At 48.5% G+C, this 18,169-nt stretch overlaps 1 protein-coding gene and 1 long non-coding RNA gene across 2 annotated transcripts in view; one reads left to right on the plus strand and one right to left on the minus strand.

The window, feature by feature from the left end:
* The window catches only part of XKR6 (XK related 6), a 167,954-nt gene that overhangs the window by 91,774 nt on the left and 58,011 nt on the right, over positions 1 to 18,169 (minus strand). The gene's annotated exons all lie outside the window — the stretch shown is intronic.
* LOC137470122 (uncharacterized) lies at positions 1,315 to 2,851 on the plus strand. The gene is made up of 2 exons (XR_010996899.1): positions 1,315 to 1,882; positions 2,472 to 2,851. It is a non-coding gene; the product is annotated as an uncharacterized lncRNA (long non-coding RNA).

Raw genomic sequence — 18,169 nt, forward strand, 5'->3', positions numbered from 1 at the left:
GCCACTGACCATTCCAGGCCATGTAAAATCCCGGCCATGTGCCAGGGACCTTCTCCCTGACAAACAATCCCACCAGAAGCCCTTCACACCTCTTGAGGGAAGCCCTGCCAGCCTTTCCTCCCTTATGCTGCCCTATCCAGTAGTTTTCTCTCACTGAGGAGCCCAAGGAAGAAGTACCCTGTGCAGACACAGCAATTTTTAAGATGCAGCCACAGCAGAGAGGCAGCCAGGCCTCTCCTGCAGCCTGTGGTCAGCTGGCAAGGCTGCATGAGAGCCACATCCAGGCAGCTGCCAGCCCTTCATCTCCTGCAGGAGCTGGTATGCCCTGTCCCTTTGAACAAGTGCACGTTACCAGCGAGTCAATAGAGCAGACACCGCTGATCAGCTGTTAATGCTCACTCCAAAGATGAAAACATTTAACACGAAATCAGATCTTAGAGGATCTTTTTATTACTATTATTATTTTTATTCTCTCTCTTTTTTTTTTTTTATTTTTTTTTTATTCCCTTCCCTTTTAATTCACTCCTTTATCTTCCAGGCCTTGATAGTGTCAGGAACTGACTGATGAGTACGGTTGTTAAGTTGCCTCTGGTTAAATCAAACACTGCTTCAAGCAGAGAGTTTCTGGCTGGGAGCAGTTCAGGAGTGACGTGGAGCAAGGGAATAAAAATGCCTCTTTGATGGGTGGAGGGAGCCACGCTCCTGGATTGATGGAGAGAGGAAGAAAATATCCCTGTGCTGGTTTATCCCTGTCGTGTGGCACACACAGGGAGGGTTCAGATAATTTGGGCAGCTGTGAGGCTGGTGCAGGACAGGGGAGCGTGACTGTAGGAACAAAAGCTCACAAAAGTGACAGCAGCTTCCACTCAGAGGGGACAGAGGATCCTGTGCTTTGTCTTCTCACAGAGACATGCACAAAAAAAAAAAAAAAATGCCCAATGCCTCCTGCTGGAGTGAAGTTCCACAGCCTCTCTCCCTGCAGGAAGAAATCAGTGGAAATGTTAGTCCAGGGACTCATTTTGCTCAGCAGCAGCTGCTTCTCAGAGGGTTGTTCAGCCACTGAACCAGCCCCATCCAGTTGTGCTTCCAGGTGCACACCCTGCTGCAAACCATTCCCATTATGCCAAGCAGCCTTTCCAGTGGCTCACAGATGTCCCAAATCTGAGCTGAGTTTCCTTCAAGGTCAGTTCCTGCCTCTGCTCCCACCAGTTGAGGCTTTTCTAGAAAGCTGGTGAACTCCTCCTGCTCTACTTTGCGCCATTTTGCATTAAAATCAACGTCACTTGGAGCAGCAAAGCTCTGCTCTTTATTCATTCAGCAGAGTTGCTCATCCCCCTCATGCAGATGAGCACCAAATCCATCCTGGGAGCATCGAGGGAATCCATCCCCCACTTCAAAGAGCCATTCTGGTTAACACAGAAAGCTGGAAAGTCAGAGAAAGCAGTTGTTTTATTTTTATTTTTTTTATTTTTATGCAGCACTTTAGGTATGACCCAGGCTCCCTGTGGTGAAGGCTGCGTCTCTGTGGATGTGTCCTGGGGGATGGAACACGTCACCTTGGTGGCCAGGTGGAGTTTCCAGCATGGCTCTGAAGTCACACAGCAGCTGAGATGTTGTCTCTGGGATATTTGGAGCCCAAACACTTCTCCTCCCAAGGCCCTGCCCAGCCTTTTATGTGCTGTACACTAGAAGTTGCTGAGCTATCCCATAATTCAAACATCCATGAGATGTCCCAAGTGGGGTCCCAAAGCCAAACTCCCTTGAATCAAAGTTGCATCAATTCCTGTTGGATCTCACAAACTGCTCTGTTGGGTCAAACTCATCTGTTTTCTGGCTCCAGCAATGGTCAGTAGCAGATTCCCAAGGAAAGGATGGGAATTGGGTAAGATGAGAATTTCCCATAACTCTCCCAGTCTCCAGCAGTCTCTGCATTTGGTACTACCAGGGCAGGGAATAGAGCTGGGGGAAGGGGCTGGAACACCAGGAGAGGCTGAGGGAGCTGGGAAAGGGGCTCAGCCTGGAGAAAAGGAGGCTCAGGGGGGACCTTGTGGCTCTGCACAACTCCCTGACAGGAGGGGACAGCCGGGGGGGGGGGTCAGGCTCTGCTCCCAGGGAACAGGGACAGGATGAGAGGGAATAGCCTCAAGTTGCACTAGGGGAGGTTTAGATTGGATATTAGGGAAAATTTCTTAATGGAATGGGTTGTTCAGCCCTCACACAGCTGCCCAGGGAAGTGGTGGGTATCCATTCCTGAAGGGATTTAAAAGCCCTGTGGATGTGGCACTTTGGGGACATGGGTCTGTGGTGGCCTTGGCGGTGCTGGGGGATGGTTGGACTTGATGATCTGAAAGGCTGTTTCCAACCTAAATAATTCTGTGATTCCACCTACAGAGATGAGTAGTTGGGCTTTTTGGGCTTTTTTTTTTTGTTGTTGTTGTTTTTAATTTTCCTTATTCTAATGAGTTTTCCAGTTACATAAACCTCCCGAGTCTACTTCCCTCTTTCAGAAATGAGTTCCATGAAGAACTGGCAGGATCATAGAAGCATAGAATATCCTGAGTTGGAAGGGACCCACAAGGATCATCATGCCTAACTCCTGGCCCTGCACAGGAGACCCCAACAATCCCATTCTGTGCCTGAGATTGAGATGATCTCAGTTCAGACAAGTCCTTCTGAGCCCCAGCACATTTTTGCAGCACCCGCGTTCCTGACAGTGCTTTTGCCTTGATTTGCACTGCCCAAACCAGTCACCCACATCAAAACAGCACCTCTCTGGTGATGATTTCCAGAGTATGAATCCAGCATCTGGATCCTGTGGGATCCTAGTAGGTCCAACAAGTCCTGTGCCTCAGTTTCTCCTGTGTTTTGACAGCAAATGCTCTGAATCTGGGGCTGCTTCTCCTTGGATGCACAGAAAACACTGGATGTTGGATTACATCACAGGTTTCCCAGGAAGCGGGGGAGCAGCCAGTGGGGTTTAATTCATTAACAGCCCCTAAAACTTCCAGACACCTGGCAAAGGGCAGCTCTGTTTGCAGAGCTTGATGAGTCCAGAGCCTCCGGGCCACGTGTCCCACATCCCTGCTAGGAAATAAAATGGGTCAGGGCCAGTTCTCCGAGGGCAAAGCAGCATGGCACAGCTCACATCCATATGGACAGACTCTGCCATCCTCCAAAGCAGGCTGGCATGGAGCCTGCTGGAAAACATCCCTGCTAAACCCTCAGGCACGCCCAGATATTGTGTGGGAGAGGGGTGCCTGGTCTGGGCCCAGCTCATGTTTGGGATCATGGTATGGATTTAGTGTCAGGGATGTTCCCAGAGGTGGATTCAGCCTCCTGCCCTTGTCCCAGTTGGTTTGTTTGATGTGGCCCTGGGGAGCTCTGGGCTTTCACACACAGATTGTACCTGCCAGGACCCATCACCTGGGCAGCATGGCCAGGCCAAACAGTGCAGGACCCTAAAATGTCGCATTGTGGATAACTCTGCTCCAGAGTCCAAGTCTGGGGTTCAATTTGCTGGTACAGACAGATTCTCCCCACCTGGATACATCCTCCCTTCGGCCACCTCCCTGCCCACAGTTTCCCAGGAAAAATCAGCTGAACAGGCACTCTTGCATCCTGCAAAGTGCTGAAGGGGAAAGTAGACACGTATGGACAGGGTTTGCTCCCACTTTGAGTCATCCCAATCCCCAAAGAAATGACAGACACAAGTATGGCAAAATAGGGGGAATCAGCAAATGGTTTGGGTTGGAAGGGACCTTAAAGATAATTTCATTCCATCCCTATGACATGTGCAGGGACACCTTCCACTACCCCTGGCTGCTCCAAGCCCTGTCCAACGTGGCCTTGAATGTTTCCAGGGATGGAACATCCACAGACTCTCTGGGCAACCTGTGCCAGTGTTTTATAGCCCTCATGATAAAAAAAATTCTTCTTTAATATAAATTGACGCTCTATTAGTTTAAAACCCCTTGTTGTATCACTACAGGCCCTAATAAAAAGTTTATTCCCATCTTGCAGGCCCCAGGCCTGGATCTGAGGCAGAGCTGGAGGGTACCTGAAACCCTGGCTCTGTTAGGCTGCTCCTGGAGCAGGATGCTGCTGCAGGAGGAGAGCAAGTCTCTGCCTCTCCATTGCAAGCCCTAATTATCTCTGAGGCACGGAAGAGGACAGAGATCCAAAATGTGGCTTTCCACTTGAGCCAATCATGGAATCATTAAGGTTGCAAAAGACCTCTGAGATCATTGAGTCCAACCATCAGCCAGCACCACCGCGTTCACCACTAAACCACGTCCCCAGGGGCCACATCCACACATTTTGAACACTTCCAGAGGTGGTGATTCCAGCACTGCCCTGGGCAGTTCCATTGCCTGACTGCACTTTTGGTGAAGAAATTATTCCTAATATCCAGCTTAAATGTCTCATAGCACAACTTGAGGGCATTCCTCTTGCTCTGTCACTTGTTACATTCCTCTTTCTTCTCTTGCCAAACACAGTTAAAACCAGGCTTGAGTCTCAGCCTTGACCACTCAGCTGTTTATGGCCTACAATGCTGTAAAACAGATTTTTCTTTCAACAGTTTTAACAGTAGGAACCTTTACACTAAACCCAACTTCAACTTGCACCACAAACACGTTCCTGCAGGAATTAAATGTTTAAATCCCATAGAAACGTGACAAGGAAAAAAAGTTAATTTATCTTCAGAACAACCCACTTTGCTTGGGGTCTTTCCAAAATTATGATAATATTAATGTCCTTAATGCCAAGAGATTTAGAGTTTTATAGAGGATTTGGCTTTATAGAATAAAATCATGCAATGGAAGGGATGTTCAAGGATCATCAAGTCCCACTCCTGGCCCTTCACAGAACAACCCCAAGGATCACATCATGTTTCCCTGGAAGTCTGAATTCATGCCAGCCTGCCTGGAAGAGGAGAGTGAGCAGAGGGCTCTGAGTGCACTCAGGGGGAACAACAACCATTGCCCAGAAATCAAAAACTTCCTCAAAAAAATTCAAAGGATGAATATTTCCCACACAGAGAAGAATTAGCCACTGGCACAATTTACCCAGGAACATGGAAAAATACTTGTTTCCCACTGTGTTTAAATGAAGGTAGGTTTCCTTCTGAAACACCCTCCTTGGGCATGGCTGAGGGATCTCAAAGTGGCTATTTTTGACTCAAAACCTCAGAGCCAGCTTATCCCAGATATCACAGAATAGTTTAGGTTGAAAAAGACCTCCAAGATCGTGGAGTCCAACCAATCCTTCAGCAGCACCATATTTACCACTTAAGCCTCATTCCCAAGTGCCACACGCATTTGTTTTTGAACACTTCCAAGAGATGGTGACTCTATCACTTCCCTGGGCAGCTTGTCCCAATGCCTGAGCACCCTTTCACTGAAGACTTTTTTTCCCCAACCACCAATCTTTGGATCTTAGGCTCCTCCTAATCCCCTGAGGGTGTCTGGGAATTCTTCAAGCTGGACTGGTTCAACTTTATGTGCTTTGAGTTTGTTGTGTTCCTTCCCAACAAATAACGCCGTGCACGGATCATCCACTGCTTGTTCTACAAGGCTCCAAGCAGAATCCATGGCAGGGAGTGGAATGAGATGAGCTTTAAGGTCCCTTCCAACCCAAACCACTCTATAATTCCATGATTTCTCTGTGTCCTTCACGACACTTTGTCATCAAGGCAACAACACTTCTCGTTCACATCCTCTGTGGCTCTCAGTGAGAGCTTTCCTTGTGAGTGCTCCAGCTTTGCTCCTGTGCCCTGGCTCCTCAACACATCTGAAAGGCTCCGAGTCAATCCTGAGGGGACATTCATCATTACAGCTTTCACATTTCGATTTTTAGCCTCCTTGAAGGCTTCCCAAGGATAGCCAGAGGAGGGATCCTCTTTTAGGTGCACAAAGCAGATGAAAAAACCCACCAAATTAGCCCTTAGTGCATTTAGCAGACTGGCAAGTGTTTGATCTGATCCTCAGGTTGGAAAGGGTTGGATTTCCTTGTGCAGAAGCCAGACAGCATCTCCTCCTCCCAAATCAAATTTCAGCCTCCAGCACCACCCCCTCACAGGCTGTGGCTTTAGGGGATGTTTCCAAGAGCTGTGAGCACGTGCCTGCCCTGTGTTAGGTGAACACACCTGGGGCAACATGGAAATTGCACAAACGAATTCCCTTAATTCTGAGTGGAGGGGCTAGAAGTGCATCCAGTGCATCCTGGCAAAATGTTAGGCATCCAAACTTGCAACAGCAGCTGCTGCAAGGAGCTCAGGGACAGACTAACAGCCTGTGCAGGAAGGCGCCGGGTGCTTTCTGCACGCGATCTTTTCCTGGCAGCGAAGTGCTGTCAACCTTAAAGTGTTGGAAGTGCAAAAGGAGGTGGGAAGTGTCCCCAGAGACAGCCAGGAAGTTGGGCATGGAGGTGTTTCTAAAGCAGAGGGCATTGCCCTGTGACCATTGCAAACCCATGGACTCATAAGTGATGGGATGGATCACCCCCATCCAAGCTACCTCAAAACCTGCTGAAAATTCCTGTGTTTTCCTCCAATCCAGCTGTGTCAGAGGGAGGGTTATAAGCCAAGAGACTGGAAGAGATAATTTTTTTGATGTTTCATTTTGGGTGTTGGTCCTTTCTCCCAAGTAACAAGAAACAGAAAAAGAGGAAACAGCCTCAGGTTGAGCCAGGGGAGGTGTATGTTGGATATTTGGAATAATTTCTTCACAGAAAAGATTGTCAACACTGGCACAGCTGCCCAGGGCAGTAGTGGAGCACCCCTGGAGGGATTTAAAAGAAGTGTGGATGTGGTGCTTGGGGACAGGGAATAGGGAATGGTTCTGTTGGCAGCGAGTGGGGCATCTGCCTTGGGAGGAGAACCTAAAAAGAAACTATTGTATGGGTTGGTATAGAATTATATAATTGTTTAGGCTGGAAAAATCCTGCAAGATTGAGTCCAACTGTTAACCCAGCACTGCCAAGGAGATGGCAGCTGTCCTGGTGAGGCTTTGACCATCCCAGGGTGTGATTTAAAAAAACCACATGACCCATGGGTACATCAAATTCAACCCTTGGGATCAACCTATGCCAGGTTTCCTTGTCATGATCCAGCATGGGGACACCTAGACCCCCAGGGTCAAAGCACAGAAGTCTCCTTGCTGGTGGCTCAAAGACACAGGATGCTTCCAGCTGCTGCTCCAAACTCCTATTATCGTCCCAGCTGATCAATTTTGGATGGCTGGAAATAGATCACAAAGTCATGGAAAAGTTTGGATGGGAAGGGATTTTTAAAGGTCACCTAGCCCAACCCTCTCCTCTGGACTGGGTTCCTGGGTGTGCCAGGAGCACCAGAAATAGGGTGATCAAGTGGGATCAAATGGGATCAAGCTGATCTAGAGACACTCCTGATCCCCTTCCTTGCTCCACTTCTAGGCTACATTTTCCACCTGTGATCAGTCCACACTGGGTTTTTCTTTGTGTTTCCTGCTGTTTCTAAGCCAAGCCCCTCCACTTTGGCACTGTGAGTCCACCAAGTCCATGTGCCCCACTCCACCTGCTCCACACCTCGCTCCTCAAAGCCAGCCAGGCTTATCTGACATCTCTCTGCTCCTCTTTCTACATGCAGGGCATGGCAGCCCCAAAGCCAGGTCTGGAAGCCAACCTAAGCCTTGTAGGGGCAGCAGAAATAATCCCATTAATGTGAATTCCCAATAAATCAGGTCTTTGTGCAAGACTTCCCATCTCTAAACAGCAATTCCAATTTAATTTGTAATACAAATGCTTTTTGCAGCACAGCATGTGCCAGCTTCTGCAAGAAGAGCAAAAAGAGCTGCAGCAGCTTCTGGGAAAGCACCTGGTTTCTCCTGGGATGGGGCATGTGCTGGTGATTCCACTTTGGAGAAGGGGTTGGAACCTCCTGCTCTTTGTTCTGAGTGAGTCAGAACTTGTGCAAATCTTTTGCATTTCCACTTTTCTATCCTGCTGAAGCTCTGCTCATCCTGAGCTTCTGGAGCACATTGACTTCCTCAGAAAAAAATACATTTCACATGCAAAGATCCTTAGGAAAATGAGATACTTGATGAAAAGCTATCCCTTTGCCTTCCCTCCCAATTATTTTTAAAGTACTATAGGCATGAAATAAAATATTTTTTTATTAAAATGTCAGCAGGCAAACAAAAATAATCTGACGAGGTATTCCACAGCAAAGCCAAAATCAACTCTGAAAAATGACTCAAGCAGAAGGGTTAACCCCCAGCCTGTAATTTCTTTCCCAGGGAGACAGCAAATCCTCTCGAGTTCTCTGTACAGAGGGACTCCTGCAAAGTCTGGCATTATTTGATTTTATTGTTTTCTGAGAAATAACAGCCCTTCTCTAAGGCTGGGGACTGTATTTGTCCTTATAAAATGACCTTTTTGTAGCCTACAAGTAGTGAGAAGAGGACAAACTGGCAGAAAACGGACAAGATCTGTGGCTTTCTGCTGGTGGAAAGTCAGCTCTGAGCCACTCCAGAGACAAGAGTGTGGTGATCTCTGTTATCCCTTGGGATCTGCCATTTCCAGAGCTCCTGCAAACCATGTCCACAACTTTTTTTTTTTTTTTTTTTTTTCCTGCAATGGTTGAGCAATCCCCCCTCACTCTTTGGAGCAGGTGGTACCCTTTCCCACTGTCAGTGTTCCTACAGATGCCAGCAGCCTTCCTGCTCGTCTTGTGACATCATTCCCTCTCCTGAAATCACACCCATCCTGTCCAGAACCAATATTTTTTTCTCCAGAAGCAGAAGGAGTCATGATAAACTGGAACATCCAAGTGCTGCTGTTCAGGTTAATCTACCCAAAGTCTTTCAAATCCTGCAAAGTCCCTTCCAGAACATCACAGAACAAAACAGAAATCTTATTCCTTATTCCCCTGATGGGACTTTATCTTTTCTGGTCAACTGCTTCTTCATCTCCACTAAGAAAATCTGGGAACAACTCTCTGTCTGCTTGAAGGGTGAAGAAGCAAAGGAAAATGGCCAAATACTGAAAAAAGGAGGATAAATTGCTTCCTTGGGTAGATCAGAGCAGGCTGGTCTTCACAAAACCTATCCCTCCACACAGAGCTGAAGTAAGGAGCTGCTGTGAATCTTTGTTTTCAAACCCACATTTTCAGTGGAGCTGCTAGGAGAGGGAATGAGTCAGACGACAGAAACTGAGTGAGGAAGCATGAAGACCATCTCAAGCAAACCATCTGGGCCTGAAATGTCAGGCAGATCCTTCCTGGAGGAATCAATCAGAGCAGTCTTTCTTCCAGCGTGCACATGAGTGAGCGAGTACCTCAATTACGGCTCTGTGTTCCACTGCACATTGACCTTAAGAGCTCACTGCTTTATAGGAAGGAGGTTAATTCAATTAACACACCCAGGGGCTTCCAGCCAGGCTCAAACTGACCTGCTGACAGCAGGCATTGGAAGCAGCACAGGGCACTGCAGTTCAAACGTCCCATCTTCCCCTGCTTGCCATCTGCAGCCAGGAAAAAGGGACATTGGTGACACCACGGAAGTGAGGTTTGTTTGAAAAACATCTCAGTGGTTTGGGGTTTTATTGTTTTAAAGGCAAGGCACTGAGAAAAGCCTGAGCACATCCACTCCTTGATAGGATCTGACCTTGTTCATGAAGTTTGACCAAACTGGGAAAATTGTGACCACCAACCTTATATCCTAAAATCCTGGAACTGTTTGGGTTGGAATGACCTTAAAGATCATCCCATTCCTCTCCCTGCTATGGACAGGGACACCTTCCACTATCCCAGGCTGCTCCAAGCCCTGTCCAACCTGGCCTTGGACACTTCCAGGGACCCAGGGGCAGCCACAGCTTCTCTGGGCACCCTGTGCCAGGGCCTCCCCACCCTCACAGGGGGGAATTTCTTCCAAAAATCTTGCTGAAATCTCCCCTCTGCCAGTTTAATACAATTCCCCCTTGTCCCGTCACTCTCTGATGCAAAAAGTCTCTCCCTCTTTTTTGTAAGCCCCCTCTAAGTACTGAATTGAGGTCTCCCCAGAGCCTTCTCTTCCCAAGCTGCTCTGCCATCAGCAATCCTGTTTTCCTCTTGACTATGTGAATTCCAGCATTTCTTCTGGGAAGAGGGAGGGAGACCTTGCACTCCACAAACAAAGTCACTTGAGCATCAGATCATCTGCACAAGGGACATTTTCTCTCTCCCCCATCCTATCAGAGGATGACTTGAGGGGGGAAGCGGTGTTAATCCTAACCTGGAATACCAAATTCTACCTCATTCTAAACCAAGGGGTTTTTTTAAAATCCCCAAGTCTGTGTGCAGGTGTGTTTTTCTTCTCAAGGTGAGAAAAGAATCAGAGAATCATGGAATTGTTAAGGTTGGAAAAGACCTTTAAGGTCAACAAGTCCAACCATCAACCCCACACCACCACTGTGTCCTCAAGTGCCACATGCACAAATTTTTTGAACACTTCCAGGGATGGTGACTCCACCACTTCCCTGAGCAGCCTGTTCCAGGGCTTCACAATCTTTCCTGTAGAAGAATTTTTTCCTAATATCCAATCTAATTGTCCCCTAATGGAGAAAGTCAAACTGGAAGATCCAAAAACTTTTGAAACACCAGTGATACCACCAGCTCTGTCAAACCACTGGCTGTGCCCCACTTCTCCAGGCAAGACATGGATAATTCAGCATCCTTGGACAGAATTTGGTGGCTTTTACGGTGTTCATGTGAGTGGTCATCAACACCACGTGCCTTCACCCTTGCACAGCATCCCACTGGCTGTGCAGCAGTGCTGAACGCAAGAGAAGGAGGTAGCAGAGATCCCGAGGGAACTCAGGGAGAGTGGGAATGGCTGAGGTGCATGTGAGCTGAATACCCAGAGGGAAGGGCAGAAGGGGTTAAAACAGGAAAGCTTTGAAAACTGGTGGCTGTTTCCCGGTGCTTTTGCTCCGTGGATTGCAAGGGAAGCAGGGGCACCGAGAGCTCTCTTCCTTCTCCAGGGTATCTCAGAGCTGCGGAAAAAAAAAAAAAAAAAAAAAAAAAGAAGGAGAAAAACCGTCCGGCGACCTCACTGAAATTAGAAACTTAACAATGAACACGCTCCGCATACAACTTGCCCGTCTCTGTCGTCATGGAGACCGGGTACAAATCTGTGTCAGCTGCAATCCGCTCTCCAGTCCCGAAAATTTAAACGAAAAAGGAGGGAGCGCGGGCTGGGAGGCAGGAAGAGGGAATTCCTCTGCTCTGCTTGGCTTTGATGTGCATCACGTTTAAAGGCACAGGGGATTATCCGAGCCTGGTGCCGGAATGAAGCGGCAGCCGTGGAGCAGCTGATGTGTGCTGGCCACGTTTGCCTCCAGCAGAGCATCTCCCCAGCCTCCAGAACAGCATCTCCCTAGATTCCAGGACAGCATCTCCCCAGATTCCAGCAATACATCTCCCCAAATTACAGCAGAGCATCTCCCTAGCTTCCAGGACATGATATCCCCAGATTCCAGCAGAGCACCTCCCCACATTCCAGCAGATCATCCCTCAAACCTCCACAGGGGCTGTGTGGAAACCTCCTGGAGCTCAGGATGAGCCCAACCCCATGGCATTCCCGGGAGGATACAGAGCATCAGCAGCACCCTGCAGGCAGCAAGATGAGGCAGCATCCCAGAGGGGATGGAAGGACTGGAATGAGACTGGGAAGGGAGCATCCCAGGGATCAGTGGAGGTGTTCAGTGGGAAAACACCCAGCAAGGAGGTTGGTGGTGTCTTCAGGGCAAAAAGGGCAGAGTCAGACAGGAATTCCTGCTGCTGGCATGGCAGGAGGGAAGATGAAGTAAGAAGGAGAAAGATGGGACCAGAGATTTGTTTGTCCTGGGTTCAGAGGTCACAGCTGGGATCTGGGGCATGAACACCCTCCGTGTTAGCTGATTATACAGAAAAATCATGGAAAATGGCCCTTCCAGCTAGGAAAAGTAAAGCCAGGGGATACAGGATGGTAAAGCCAGGGGATACAGGATGGTAAAGGTTGGAAGGGAGCACCTGTAGGGTCATCTGGTCTCACCTCCCTGCTCCAGCAGGGTCATCCCAGAGCACAGGGCACAGGATTGTGTCCAGATGGCTCTGGAATATCTGGAGACTCCACAGTCTCTCTGGGCAGCCTGTTCCAGTGCTCAGCCACTGCAAAGGGAAAGTTCTTCCTGAAGAGAATGAAGAAAAGACACTCCACAGACCTTCCTGGAGACATTCTCTTCCACCTTGGCAACTCAGCCCCCACCTCTGACAATTCCTAGGATGTGGGTCAATTTTTGTATGATTGGAAGGAATTATTGGCCAGAAATTCAGGAAAATGGAGCAAAAGCAACCTAATTTCCTCCTGCATTAATTTCCTGCTCCACCATGTTTCCACTAATATTTAAGGGAGATTTAGGATGGATAGGGTGGAGAAGTGAGAAGAGACCCAAGAGAGGAAAACTGTCCCTTGTGAAACTGTCCCTTGGGCAAGGATGCAAAACAGAAATAACACCTCACACTAACTGCAGTAACAGAGACACCAGAAATTCCAGAACCGATAATCTCTTCTATGAAATAAGCCTTATTCCAACAGGGGTGGAGTTACCTTACTCGCTGTGATGCACTATCCAATGTGTTACCACCGGATTAAGATCTAAAATGTGCATGGAGGATTTGTTGAAATGGTCTCATTTGCTGCAAAGCAATTAATTAGAGATACATTCCCAGCCAGGTATGTTTTAATGCTATCTAGAGAATAAAGCTAAAAAAAAAAAAAAAAAGAAAAAAAACCCCAAAAATAAAAAATACGTTTAAAATTAGTTATATCCATAAATTAAACTCACCAGTGTAACTCCTCTTCCTGGATCACAAATGTTTTGCTTTTCATTTTTGAGAAAGACCCTTAAGAAGGCATTTTTGCTGAATTTTGGATTTTGCCAATCAGTGAAGTGCAGCTGAAACCAGAACTTAGACTGGAAGGAGGGAATGAACAGGAGCACTTGTTGAACAGAGCTCCATCAACACCCCACCCTGACCAATTAGAAGTGCCTCGTTATGTGCACTGCAGTAACTCCCCAATTAATTTGTTCATATTTGCAGAGCCATTGCAAGAGGCAAAGCATTAAATATGGATGCTAAATAAAAGGGAATAAATAGCAGGCACCACTTGGCTCTCCAGGTTTCCAGGCCCCATCAGTGGGGATGTTCCCTCCCTGCCCAGAGCAGGCTCCTTAACTAAGGCCTGTAAGTGCATTATTAATTTTTCAGCAGCATCTACCAGACATAATGAAGACACAGTTACTCTGGGCATGAGGACTCTCCCCAGAAGAGCTTTAAAATCTCCAGTCTTATGGCTGGAAGGGTCAGCGCTGCTCTGCATCCCAGCCAGAGCATGGGTCAGTCACAGAGAAGTGGCCCCTTTGCAGCCAGGAGAGCTCCTGATGCTCATTTTTGTGTTTCCAGGACACTTTCCACTATCCCAGTTTGCTCCAAGCCCCATCCAGCCTGGCCTTGGACACTTCCAGGGATCCAGGGACAGCCACAGCTTCTCTGGGCAACCTCTGCCAGGGCCTCCCCACCTTCACAGAGAAGAGTTCCTTCCCAATATCCCATCTAAATTGCCTCTCAGCTGGAAGCCATTCCCCCTCATCCAGGACAGATCTCTGCACATCCTCCATGGTACCCAAGATGCCAGCTGAAACCAGGCCCTGGTGACCAGCAGGACCCTGCAGAGCTCCTCTTCCTCGATGAAGGCTCTTTGCAAACAGTTGTTTCTACACCACAACATCCTTGTTCTGATCCCACTGGCACTGATGAAAGAGAAAAAAATAATCCTGTCTTCAGTAAAAGCTTGAATGAAGGAATTAAGTCCAACCCAATGGCTCTCAGAGGCAACAAAAGACATCCCTCTATGAGGATATTGGTGGAGATGGCCTCTTTCACAGCATCCCAGAATTATTTATAATATAAAAGACCTCCCAGACCATCCTGTGACCCATCCCCACCTTGGCACCCGGCCCAGAGCACTGAGTGCCATATCCAGTCCTTCCCTGGACACCTCCAGGGATGGGGACTCCGTGACTTCCCTGAGCAGCCCCTTCCAATACCTGAGCATCCTTTCCACGGAGAAATTCCTCCTGATGCACAACCTGAACCTCCCCTGGTGCAGACTGAGGCTATGACGACACAGAATGATGTGGAGATGCACCTGAGAGCTGGACACCTCTTGGAAAGGATGTGATCCCAGCCTCTCATTTGGCAGCTCAGAGGGAATTTCAGCCTGAGCCTGCACTGGCTATACTTCTAACAATAAAACAGCCCTAGCAGATTTAAGACACCTTAAATTCAGACACAGAAATCACCTCCATCACTTGTGGATCTTCCACAGCAGCCCAGAGCTGTGGGCAGGCCTCCAGAGAAGGTATCAGCTTCCTGAAATCCATCCCCAAAGCACCTCTGGGTTCCCAAATCATTCTTTGCACCCCTCCCCTCACATCACCCACTGCTGTTTCATTACTTGTGATGATCGGGGGGCAGCATTAAAAAAAATCTTCTCTGCATGTTCCCCCCCCACCTGCAGGTGCTGAGGGGACAGGTTGATAGTCTGTGCACTCAGCTGGTGTGTTCCCTTGGTTTACGATTACATCAATTATCCCTATTTTTAGGCATGAGGGCACAGTCCTGTAGGCCACAACAGAGGTAAAATGACTCCCAAAGAAAAGGCGTAAACATATCTTTATATTCCAGTCTTTGTTAAGCTCCATGAGGGATCCATCAAGAACCAGATGCCTACCAATTTCCAAAGCCTGGAGTATTTCCAGGAGTCAGTTCTGCTCCAACCCAGCTGGGATTTTTTTTCCCCTTTCGTTTTCTTTCCTTGTTCTCTGCTATCCGTGGGAGTTCATTTGCCTCAGAGTACCTTGTACTTGGTTGAGCTTGTGCCATTATTATCATCCCTGCAGAAATCCTTGTATGGGGGGTTTAAAACACCATTTCTTCATTTGGGGCCTCACCTCCATTGCAATCAGCAGCCAGAAAATTCAACACCTTATTGGAATTTTCTCTGATTGAGCCAATCCTTGCCAACCTTACCCTGAGAATAGAATCACTGAAGGATTTGGGTTAGAAGGGACCCTAAGGATCATCCAGTTCCACCCCCTGCCATGGGCAGAAACACCTTCCACTATCCCAGGTTGCTCCAAGCCCAATCCAACCTGTCTTTGAAACTTTCTTGCCCCAAAACTCCTTGTGCAGATCTTATTTTTCAAGACATTATAATTAATTTGCACAGGTGCTGTGGGTTCTGTGCTGGAAGCCACACAACAGAGGTGATGCATGAGCATCAAGCAGAGCTGGAGAACCTCTGAAGGATGCTCTGGACTCTTCACACCCTCCTTTTGGTCACTACATCACCACAGCACAGGATTTGGGAGCGTGGCAAGGCGGGTTATGCAATGAACTCCCCACTCTCGGGTGCCAATGTCACAAGGAGCTTTCTCGTGCCCCCACCTCCCCTCCATGACATCATTTTGCCTTTCAAGAGCGAGAAGCAAACAAAAGAGGCTTTTGAGCCATTCCACCACCTGGCTGTCCTGCCTTTGTTTCCCCAGCCTGTGTCACACGGCAGCTCCCAGCAGAGAGGGAACAGCAGATGGTACAAAGCTGGCACTTCAAGAGCTTTTGGACATCCACCCTCCAATGCTGCGGAGGCTGGGGATGGTGACAGGCCCTGAGCCACCACAGGCACTGTTATTCCCATTTGGAGGCCAGCTGTGAAGTGGGACAGGGGAGCAGGAAGGTCGTGGCTGGAAGTGGCAAGGGACACCTGCCTCAGGAAGGGAGGAGAGACTTTCTGCCAGTCCCTTCCCCTGCTAAAGGAGTGTTCAGCAGCAGAGGCATCACCTAATCAAGGTTTCACCTAATGAAGTTTTCATTTAGGACTCTGCTCGATGGAATCTGTGGGTTTTAAATAAAATAAGGTATTCTAGGCTGCAAGGCAGTGGTTGTCCAAAATTCACCTCTGTGCTTTGGAACTCCACAAATGGAAAAGGAGAAGGGTTGGAGGGAACAGGTGGCACAAAACACAGCCAGGGTCAACAAACAGGAGTTCTTCAATGTTTTGAAGTTTCCACCTAAAATGTGGAAGTGATGCTGAGATGGAGCACAGAATTCATGTATTACATTAATTTAAAATAAGTCTTACATTTAAGAGAAGGCCAACATATCCCTGCAACGGGAAACAGTCTATTTAAGAATAATAATGGAATCTTAAAGTGGTTTGGGTGGAAGGGACCTTAAAATCATTTAGTTCCATCCCCTGCCATGGGCAGGAACACCTCCCACTATCCCAGGGTGATCCAAGCCCCATCCAACCTGGCCTTGGACACTTCTAGGGATCCAGGGGTAGCCACAGCTTCTCTGTGCAACCTGTGCCAGGGCCTCCCCACCCTCACAGCCAGCAATTCCTTCCCAATATCCCATCTGTCCCTGCCCTCTGACAGTTTAAAACCATTCTCCCTTGCCTTGTCCCTCCATCCCTTGTCCCAAGTCCCTCTCCAGCTCTCCTGGAGCCCCTTTTGGCTCTGGAAGGGGCTCTGAGGGCTCCCTGGAGCCTTCTCTCTTCCAAGTGAACACCCCCAGCTTTCCCAGCCTGGCTGAGCCCTGCTCAACACCAGACACAGGAGAGAGGCAGCTCTGGGGGTAGATGAAGCCACACATGAGGCTGTGGAGTCCCAACATCTCCTGTGTTACATGAGCCTGAACATGAATAAACCACTGAGTCACACTCAAAAGGGCCTGGATAGACCTTCTCCTCCTACCTCCAAAACCCTGTAGACAGTTATTTAACACAGCTACAAAAATAGCACCCAGACTGCCCTGCTGTGCCAGACAGAGCACAAACATCTGGCAGGCAACAGATCTTGTCCCCAAAAACTTAGCAGGAGGTTAGTGGGTAGCTCAGTTCCAGATCCATATGTCCCAGGACCCAGGGAAGTATTTTATCCTCTCTTCAACGCTGATTCTTCCAGCAATGTCGGAAAAGCTATTCCTGCCACAAAATAAGAGGGCAGGAATTTCCAACTCAGGAAAGCACAATGCCCAGCCTGGCTTTTTGTCCTCAGATGTGAAGAATCACAGGCTGTACCCAACAGTCACGAGTGTCACTGTTAAAAGGGAAATTCATATTAAATAAAAATGCTAAGCAGCCCTTTGAGTGGAAACAATTCCTAGTGTGAAAGTGGAGGCTGCGCCGTCGCTCAGCTGTCTCTGCACTCACAGCTCCTTTTGAATTCAATGTTGGTACAAAAACACACTCCCACCTGGGACTCACTTCCCCCACGTCTCTCCCTCACTTGGAGGCTCCCAAAACCCTGGAGAGTCTGCACAGGTAATGGGATGTGGTTTCCATGGGATGTTCCTGGCTTTGCACTGAAAACCTCATTGCTCTGCCATCCATATCCATCATGGAATCATGGAATGGTTGGAGTTGGACATGACTTTATAAATAATTTTGTTTCAACTCCCTGCCATGGGCATGTACACCTTCCACTATCCCAGGTTGCTCTAAGCCCCATCCAACCTGGCCTTGGACACTTCCATGGATGGGGCAGCCACAGCTCCTCAGGGCATGGATGATGCTTTGTGGATGTGGCTTCATCCCAGATGTAATTCCTAGCCCAAAAGGCAGGTATCCACATCCAAGCCTCTTCTCCAGGCTCCCACTGCAGCTCCTGGCCAAATCTTCAGGCAGCCAGCGGAGGCTGCAGTGGTTTTTCCCAGGAGCTGCCTCCCACGTGTGGGTGTAGAAGGAGCTGAACACAATCCCAGCCTGATGGAGCCTCTTCCCTATCCTTACTCGACCCCTCAATTCACGCACAGCTCCTGCTCTGGGAGGTTTCCTCAGCTACTCCCTGGCCTGCCTGTCCTGTCTGTGCTGTGGAGATGCCTCTTTTGGGACTGTAGCGCTTGCTGGGATCACAGGAGGACAGAGCCATGGATGGCGTGCTGGTGCTGAGGGCAGCCGGGGGCTCTTCACGCATGATGGGATTTCCTCACAGAAAACAAACACTTTGGTGCAGGGCAGAGGCGAGGACAAACACCTGAGCACAACAGCTCTTTTTGCAGCAAAAGCAGTGGGATCAGCAAAGGTGGGAGCGGGTCTGTGCTGGACTC

The sequence above is a fragment of the Anomalospiza imberbis genome, chromosome 3 (genome assembly GCF_031753505.1).
Source record: "Anomalospiza imberbis isolate Cuckoo-Finch-1a 21T00152 chromosome 3, ASM3175350v1, whole genome shotgun sequence".
NCBI lineage: Eukaryota > Metazoa > Chordata > Aves > Passeriformes > Viduidae > Anomalospiza > Anomalospiza imberbis.